Below are 8,925 nucleotides of genomic sequence, written 5' to 3' on the forward strand. Positions count from 1 at the left end.
TGAAATCTAGCACTCTTGCCTTCCATGATGAATGAAACAGATTTGTTGTAGAGGATCTTTTCCTCCTTCTTGGTTGCATAAGAACCCTGTAACCTTTGGATATCGTCTGTGGTTGCCATTGACTATCTAAATTGATGGAGTTTGAGATGGTGATAGAGCATATGGAGCTACTTGGCCTCCTTGGTAGACTAATTGTGAGTCTAGCTAGGGAGAGAGTACAACATCCCCTAGAGCTACTAGAGGGGGAAGAAGAAGAATCCATGGCTCTTTCTGAGTGGAAGAAGAAAGATTGAACTTGCTTGCAATGGAGGGAATTTCAGTTTTGAATGCTTTCTTAATGGAGCAAGATCTTTTGGTGGCAGAAGTATGATATATTTTTGTAGCTGTCTTTTAGACATACCTTTCTGACTATCAGACTCCATTTATAGCGGGTCCACCAATGGATGTCATAAAGCCCATAAAAAGTAGATCTTACCTCATGTTTGGTCTTCTATTTATATTTAATGATTTATTTCTTCTATTTCTACGTCATGTTGCCTTGCTGCTCATTAGACATGCCTCCTTTTCTCTCTCCTCAATAGGGCGCTCTTAAAGACTCCAAAATATCCTAGTTAGTATATATATCATGGTTGGGTGGAGAGTTGCATGCACTAGTTCCAAGTCTCCTCATATTGATATCACAGCTCAGTGAAGCACACTAGTGATGAAGGAGGGAAGAAGCATAGATTCTTGCCTTCTTGTTCTCCTTCTCTCTTGATCTCTCTCTCTTCTTCATGGCAAGCTTGGGTCATGAAGGAGTTATGAGATTGGGCCATGAGGGAGCTATAAGCTTCAGCCGTCGTGAGGCCATGGGATGGGTCGCTTTCCAGGAAGGAATCTCATCTCAACAAGAAGAAAGTGTGTGAAAATTTTCCAAGCAAGGGAAGAGGATGTCTATCTAAGATTGCGGAATTCCACCTTCTTGGGCTTGTTGAATGTTCACTAGAAAATGGGCAACATTTTTTCATATTATAAAACCCTTCGTAGGTCACTATGGACTCCCTCTTATTCCTCGTAGTTGTCCATCACTGTAGGATATATTTTTAATTTATTAAAAGGAAATTTAATGTGGGCTTCCTAAGTCAGGATCCCTACCCAACTAAGGGCAGTTTCCCACAACCAATGTTCATAGCATGGTAGAATCCACAAGGGTTGTACATTTTGATAAGGTGTTGTAGACAACAAGAATCTCTCAAAGTTCAATTTCACAGCTTTGACATGCATAAATTGTAACAATTCAAGGATCAAAGGCAATGCAAGATGCATACGGAGAGCCTTTAGCTCATACAAAGGTAATGCATGGCTTCTTGATAAATCATGAAAATTGAATAAGGGCAAGGGCATTGAATCATGGTGAATTAAGGGCCAGGTTAGGGCCATGCATTTACACTATGAATTTCTAAGAAGTAGATAATGAGATAAATCTTTATCCCAAGGGCACTAAGTCAAGCCATAGTACCTAGGAAGGAAGGCAAGGACATGTGCAAGGCATCAAATAGAACAACAATTGCGTTTGATAGTTAGGTTTGAGATTTCATTATTTTTTTGGGTTTCCTAGATTTCTGTATAATTTTGTACTATAGAAGCATTCCAAAAGGTTTGAACATGTTAATTCTTGATGCAAGATTCAATTCAAATGTAATTATGTTATACCAAAGTGTCCAAGAAAAATGGTGGTGGTAGCATATCTGAATGCACCAAAGGTTGATTCTTGTTGATCATTGACAAGGTTTCTTTCAATTTTTCTTCACCAAGGGCATTTGAATTATCCTATGAAGAAAGGCTTATTTCTCTCTAGTTCGGAATTCTGGACTAGCTAGTGCATGGCCCTAGGATTCTACAGATGGAATTATACATGCTACATTTTGATGCCATGGCAAGACATGTTGGTAGTTTTTCTAATATGCCAAATAGGATCAAGGATCTATTGATATTGTTCTCCATAGATTTCATTGGCCAATATCTCCTCCAAATATCCTCTCTAAACTATCAAGTAGAGGGAAACAACGAGGCTTCCAATAACATGGCTCCATTGAGTGCATGATCACTTTGAAGCATAAATTACTTGCTAGAGTTTAGGCAAAGAAAATGCACATAGCACATTGGAAGCATATTGACATCCATAGTTATGAGATGAATCCAATGTAGACAACCATCCTTCAGGGTGCTACACCTTCCAATGACAAGAACACGACAAAATGTCTTGATTATTTGACCATATGGCCAAATTAACTATTTCTTAGTCCAAATCCTTCCGTAAGATACTAATTTAAAAGCTCTCCTAAGCCATGCTCTCAAAAATTTGGTTAAGATTTTGCCGTATAATTAAACCTTAAGCTCATATTTAAATTGAAAATTAGAAAATTCCCAAATTCACTAATATGGTGTTCAAGGGTGGTGGTTCCAAAAAATTGGTAATTAAGTTCAATTTAAGCTTATTCAATATTGGAGAAACCTTTTTTCACAATGTCGGCTTGTTAAGACCAAAATATGAATGGGATTAAGGACATCAAGGAAGAGTAGGATGTGCCATTACATGAGCAACATGAGATGATAGTACATAGAGTAGAAAATATTCAAATACAACTGTAGACTTTTCTTGCAGCTCTAGATGTTCTTAGAGATCAAATGACCAAATTAAGTGAGCTCATGCATAAGGTAAGTAGCCAATGGCACAATCATTTGTGCCATCTAATATGCCTTCTATGTCTAGGGATGGTGGAATTATATGTAGGAAGGTTGCTATACCCTCTATTGAAACCTAGTCAAGATCTAGAGAAACCCCTGTCTTGAAAGACATGAAACTCCTATCCTCTAAACATTACTATAGAATTGGCAAGACCTAGAGAAACCCCTTCCCTCAGAGACACGAAACCCTTGTCCTCTAAACATTCCTACAAAAATGGCAAGACCTTCATAGGCTAAAAAATACCCCAACTGAGTCCAACCACTTGAGGCTAGTTTGTCATTGGGTCCAGAAGCCTATAAACGGTGGATGAGTCTCAAGTCATCAAGAAATATTATAGGAGATTGAGCTCAACTTGAAAATATTATTGTGAAATAATTTCTCCCTGAGAATGAACCAAAAGGAAGCTGTGAGGATTGTGACGAAGCTATGCAGCGAGGTAGGCCTTTTCTTACTTACACTGTAGAGTACCGAGAAATAATCCTCAGACTTTAGGGATAGATTACTTTCACAAAACAAAAGGGTTTATACGGGGGTTAGATAGGCACTTCAAGTGAGAAATAAAAAGAAGTGAGCCTAAACTACAAAGTAAGTAATTAAGAATTCACAAATCTGTGAAGATAATACTTTCTTGATAGCATCTAATCCCACTCAAATTGGGTTCAAGTCCATGGATGGAGAGGTATCATGGACCTTTCTAAAAAGAAAAGGGAACTCACATTGAGGGTTCAACCATGACCTAAGCTGAATCAAGAGGATTTTGATAAGGCTAAAAAAGAAAACTTGTGTTTCACTTGCTTGCCACCCAACCATTCTCAATGAAATTGTCCAAAGAAAAAAAGAAAGGATGATTATGAAAAGAGTCATAAAGATAGGAAAATCCCTCTAGTCCAAATGCTTCCAATAAGTGGCAATGAAAGTATATATTCATATAAGTGTTGCATGAGGACAAAGAGAAACATTGTTAATTGTCTAGAAGTATGTGGAAAACAAGTTGTGATCTGCACGGGTTGGTAAACATGAAGTGTTTGTAAATGAGAAAAGGGTTCAAGTCATGACAGATGACTCTTCCACACATTGTTTTGTGAACTATGATCTTGTAAAGAAGCTAAAACTTATTCAACAGCTAAGTGATCACTAATATATCATCTCCATGATGCATGGCGAAGACAAGAAGATATAAGATACACTAATATCCAATTTGAAAGATAATTTACAAGGGTATAAAAATATGTTTGACTTTCAAATTATCAATATAGATGGTGCAAACTTGGTTTTGAGAAGGGAATGGTTGTGGGGACTAGGACCCTCTTTGAAACAAAGCTACCAAACAAACTCACTAGAATTTTACAAAGACGGTAAAATTTTTGTTATACAAGGTGAGTGTGATTTACAAAATAGTCCTTTGATATGTTCTCTTGAGCTGAAAAATCTTTTAAACAAAATTTCATGTGATGTATGTATGCTTTACTATTGATATGCATCTTTGATTTCTTGTAGTGGTTGTGAAAGTGATATAAAATTATTTCTAGATTAATTTAAAGACGCTTTCCCTACTAGTTTTCCAAAAGGTTTAACTCATGGAAGATATTATGTAGATCATGCTATTGATTTAGTTAAAGATGGAAATACTATTTGTAAACCTCAGACTATGTATACATGTTTTATTAAACCCCAAAATTCTCCATGGGCTTCACCAACCAACTTACTGGTGAAGAAAAAGATGGTTCTTTGCAACTTTGTATGCTCTATAGAGCACTAAATAAAATCACAATAAAAAATAAGTTCCATATGCCTAGAATGTAAGACATTTTTGATTAGTTAGAGGGAGCCAATTATTTCACCAAGATCAACTTGATCTGGCTATCATCAAGCTAGAATAAATCCTGAAGATATTCCCAAACAAACCATTAAGACTATATATGGGCACTATGAGTAAGGAAAAGAATCTTTTTTGAATGCGCTCGCCACATTCCAATAAAGTGATTGCAAGAAAATGCTCACCAAAATTCTTAGTACTAGGTCTAGCTAGGACCAATTTTGGTTACACCAATGTTAACAAGAGGCAATCCAATTGGGTTGATTATCTTCATAGTTTATATTTTTCTTATAGTATTGCAAATCATATTACTACCTTTAGTCCCTTCATGTATGTACAATTTTGTACCTAGGTCACCAATTATGGTTGTGAGCTACTGAGAAAATTCAGCAAGTCAAGAACTTTATCCAAGATCATATGGATATATTGAAATTTTCTCATCGCGTCAAAATGATTGACAGGCACAAGATACACACAGAAAGTATGCTAGTGAGAACATCAACTGTAAGTCACTTTCAAAGAAAGTCAAATAGAGCTATTCTTATGTGCTCCAAAAGTATACGAAAGCCTAAAAATTGCTCATACATATAGCTACCTCTTATATATTGTGGCCAATTCAAAATACTCAAGAAAGTTGAACATTTTATCATCTTTGCTTTGTGAGTGGTACTGAGTTTTTGGGGAAGAAGAGAGGCTACTATGATAGGTGCAACTGGCAATGAGGGTAGGGGATTTAAAATAGAGGTATCCATGTATAATGATTGAGAGCCCCCAAGCCTCTCATGATCCTTAGCACATTAACACTCACACCTCAGGAGTCCTCAAATCTTGTCTTCTGGCCAGACTGTGTCGCCCTCATGCTTTGGTTATCTTCCCTCAATTTTACCATTTGTCCTCTTAGCCCTTAAAAATTCTTAGAGGGGGTTCTCACAATAGGCCATGACCCCTAGCAACATGTAGTGTGTCCTTTTTTCTTAAGAAAAATTGAGAACGATCTTGAGCACAATCTTTCCATTTAACTAGGCACTTTTTGTAAATTGGACTTCTACTTCCTTTTTCTCTAGTGTCTAGTTCATGTGGAAGAGATTGAGTATTTATGAGTTCCACTATCTAATCATCTTGGATAAGATTATGAGACTGAAAAGACTTCTTTTCAAGTCTACTAATGTGGAATATTGCATGTATGCCACTTGTCTCTAGTAACTACAGTTCGTATCCCTAGCTTTCTTCAGTATTGTGTAAGGTCCACAATAACTTGGTGATACTTTTGGACATGGTCTTATCTTTATGGTTCTAGATTTTATGCACTTTCAAATATAATTTCTCCCCTGGCTCAAAGACAAGAGGTCTTCTATGCAAATAACTTTATGTCTTTGCTCTATCTTGATCTCTTTAAATATCTTGAGCTCTTCATATCTAAAAGCTCTTTAGCTACATGAAGCATTTCCTTTTCCAATCCTACTACACAAGGATCTATAGAATGAAGCCCATATATTAACATAAATGTAGTATATCTAGTGGAATAGTGCTTGGAACTATTTATATGCAAACTCTACTATAGGTAAGCACTCTTCCTAGACAAATTTTCATTCACTTACATATGGTTTTAGCATATCTTCGTGGATTTGATTAACCCTTTCTGTTTGAGGATGCTCAGCTTTCTCATTCTTAGTTTGGCTTCCAGCCTCTTAAACACAGTTCTCCAAAAACGGCTATTAAGCTTCTTGTCTCTATCTTACTCAATATTTGTTGGTAATCCATGTAGTTGATATAGATTGTATACAAATAATTTAGCCATTTCAAGAGGTTTAACATCAAATTGGTTGGGGTAAACCTGGCCATTTTGGTTAATCTATCCACTATTAACTAGATAGAGCTGGATAGAGCTGGGCTCTCCCTTTGTTCTAGGTAAACCAATTAAGAAAATCCATGGAGATACTCTTCAATTTCCTTGAAGAAATTTCTAATAAATGAGGTAGTCATCCCATCTTAATCCTTTCAATTTTATTGATTCACCATTTACTATATTCAACTGCAAATTCTAGGATGTCCTTATACATTTTGGAGCATTAAAATTGTCTCTTAACAAGACAAGAAGTATCTTTTACATCTGTGTGTCCCACATGTGGACTATCATGACACTCATACATTTATGGCGCCTAATCTCTTCATTTTTTGTGACACATACTCTACCTTTGTATAGTAAATACTCGTCATCTATGGAAAAAATATTACACTCAAATCCGTCTAAAACATCCATTGATGCTTCATTCTCATTGGAAGCCTCTTGTTTTGGATCCCCTTTTTAGACAGTTTCCCATATCTTGAAATATGCAGGATCAACCTAGCATTAATGGTTCGAGAAGATCACTATTTATTTAACTAAAAATCAATTCATTTATCATAGACATGGATATTATCACAAAAAAATACTAAAAAGTTGCCTAGAATGGGCCATATAACACAATTCAACAGCTTCATAAAATTTTTTGGTGCATTGGTAAGCTAAAAACTCATAGTGACCCAAAGGATCAAGGGAGAAAATCAACAGAAAGAGAGAGGCCAAGGTAGACAGAGGATCAAAAGAGAGAGAAACAAGGAGCAAAAGTGATGGTGATGACCATGTGGGATCAAGGTGTGTTTGTCGATCAAGGGAAAAAATCTAAAAGAGAGAGAGAGAGAGAGAGAGAGAGAGAGATGGCTCTTAGAAAATAGAAATTTTACATGAAATTACTTGTTTCTATTTTTTTCAGCTCCCTACATGCCTTGAGAACAAATCCCTGAAAGGTTTTGATGAGGTTTTTTGTGGTCTATGAGAACAAGAATTTACAAAAAAGTTGCTTATAGCCACAAAAGTGGCTCATGTTCACACAACCCTAGTGTCAATGAATCTATGGTGAAATATAGACATTCCTAAGAAGATATATAGCTCTTCAAGGTTCTTAGATTTAGGCCATTTAAAAATTGCTTGAACCTTCTTTGAATAAATCTTGAATCCATCTCTAGAAATGATATGACCAAGATTTCTCACTTCTTAAGCAAAGAATTCACATTTAAATTCCTTCACATAAAGAGAATTTTCTCTAATAATTTGGAACACTTTTCTAAGGTTTCCTAAATGCTCCTCTCGCGTGTGGCTAAACGAGGATATCATCAAGAAAAACTAATAAAAGTTTCATATAACACAATTCATCAGCTTCATAACAGTAGTTGGTACATTGGTAAGCCCAAAAGTCATAGTTTCCATATCTAGTCCTAAAGGTTTTTCTTGCAATATCTTGAGCCTTTATTCTAACATGATGATAGCCAAATCATAAGTTGATCTTGGTGAGATCAAGGTAGCCTTGATTGGACAAGTGGTTTTCCAAGTTCCAATGGAGCTTAGCTTGGACACTTGGTGGAGTTGCTTCTATCTTATATCTCAATAGAACTAGCTTGGACGAGTGGTGGAGCTTGGAACTAAAACCCCCCATGTACAACATACCATTGATTTTCCAAGTGGTGATAAATAATATTATAGCATGGAGGTAGCTTGGAAAAAGTAGTTTTCTTTGGGTTCACTTATTTTAACATGAGATTATTAAACCAATGTGGTGTTAACTTGTTTTGCATCTATGTACATGATGTCATCAACTTCATCTCATTACTAGTAATTGCCAAAGATACATTACTTTGATTGATTAAAAATATGTGATATATAGTAATCAAGGTGTATGTATGTCTTACAAATCATGCATAAACTAGCTAGGTCTTATTAAATACAATGTGCATTTTTTGAATATATTGTATGTTTATTAATTGACACCAGAGAGAGAGAGAGAGAGAGAGAGAGAGAGAGAGAGAGAGAGAGAGAGAGAGAGAGAGAGAGAGAACCTTGTATTTGGACTTGGGAGTTTATGATAAATTTAAATCATATATCTAATGTTATCTACTAGCATGGTGCTAGTTATCTTTGAAAGTGGCACTTAGTGTATTGATTTAATTTTTTTACAATTATGCAATCAAACAACATAAGCCTTTTCAAGAAGGATGATTAACTTGCACCATTGTATACGTATAGAGACAGGAAAATAGAGTTCACATTTGCCCAATAAGTAGAAAAATTATAGGCATTGTTATAATAAGATATTGATGTCTGAGAGTAGGATGGAATTTGGCACATGTACATAAACTAAGCAATAAATGATAATATTGGGCTCATTACTTATTTTGGTGTTTTTAAACACCACCATCTATCTGAGATACCATCAAATCCTATATTATATCTAGAAAGCTCTTTGATTTCCCACCATTTGTAGTTGAAAATATGTGTTTTAATAATTTCTTGTAATATGTGATTTATTAGATTAGTTTCTTTCTAATAAAATACAATTATACCAAT

This window comes from Adiantum capillus-veneris, chromosome 22 (genome assembly GCF_014529385.1).
Source record: "Adiantum capillus-veneris isolate H3 chromosome 22, ASM1452938v2, whole genome shotgun sequence".
In the NCBI taxonomy this organism is placed as follows: Eukaryota; Viridiplantae; Streptophyta; class Polypodiopsida; order Polypodiales; family Pteridaceae; genus Adiantum; species Adiantum capillus-veneris.